The sequence below is a fragment of the Solanum tuberosum genome, unplaced genomic scaffold, assembly GCF_000226075.1.
Source record: "Solanum tuberosum cultivar DM 1-3 516 R44 unplaced genomic scaffold, SolTub_3.0 scf01433, whole genome shotgun sequence".
Taxonomy (NCBI): domain Eukaryota; kingdom Viridiplantae; phylum Streptophyta; class Magnoliopsida; order Solanales; family Solanaceae; genus Solanum; species Solanum tuberosum.
The window spans coordinates 1-872 of record NW_006240388.1 but is presented as its reverse complement, the minus strand read 5'-3'; the positions used below and the strand labels follow the sequence as shown (position 1 = coordinate 872).

Below are 872 nucleotides of genomic sequence, written 5' to 3'. Positions count from 1 at the left end.
AATAGTCTAGGGAGGTAATAGGTCCTTATGAAAGTTTAGTATCGCAACAGCAAATCCGACCAAAGTTGAGGTATTTTTCAAACCCTTATCCCTATATTTTATATACATTCAGATGAAACAATTATGTGTTCTTCGTGTGCTACAAATCGAGGCAAACTTGCATAGCTTCTTCTTCTTCAAGGGGAAAAAATTCTCATTGCTTTATATATATAATTTAATGGGCCAATACGAGAAATAGAAGAAGAATAAAAAATTAATGAGTGAATACTTGCAAGAATAAAAATTAAAGATATGAAAATAAAAACTCTACATTAGTCGAGATATGTGTACGTGATCCATAATAAACAAGAAAATAATATCAACAGAATTAACCAAAGACTTACGAAAAAACAGCAGCAGCTATGCAAATGGACAGAACCCATAATATATACAAACATTATGTAAATAAAATACAAATAAATTTTATAAACACTTGCAGAGAATTTTAATGTGAATATTATATAAACAAGATTTTATGATAATTTATCGTTGATCTGTCATTAAACATGATTAATTATGAATTTCTCACAAAATTATCACACTCTTTCTGTTTAAATTTATTTTTTGACTAACTCTTCAATTTCAACTTTTCTCATGACATATTTAAGATCATATGATTAACGAATATTGTGGTACATTATATATATCATTAGTTTAAAATCATAAGATCTAAAAGAATATTATTTTTATCTTAGAAATTTAAAAAAAATATAAAAAATAAAATGATACGATAAAAATATTGAAAAAAGAAAAGTATCGACGATTCTCTATGGGAGAAAAAACGATACAAAGAAGTTGGATAAGACTTACTGTATCCGAGGAAGCTAGATAGG

At 26.5% G+C, this 872-nt stretch overlaps 1 protein-coding gene across 1 annotated transcript in view; it reads right to left on the bottom strand.

Moving 5' to 3' along the window:
• Positions 1-872, bottom strand: part of LOC102594880 (GATA zinc finger domain-containing protein 14-like) — a 3,335-nt gene extending 2,463 nt beyond the window's left edge. The window contains exon 1 of the mRNA XM_015305869.1: positions 850-872. The gene's annotated coding sequence lies outside the window, so the exon portion shown is untranslated. The remainder of the gene's footprint in view (positions 1-849) is intronic.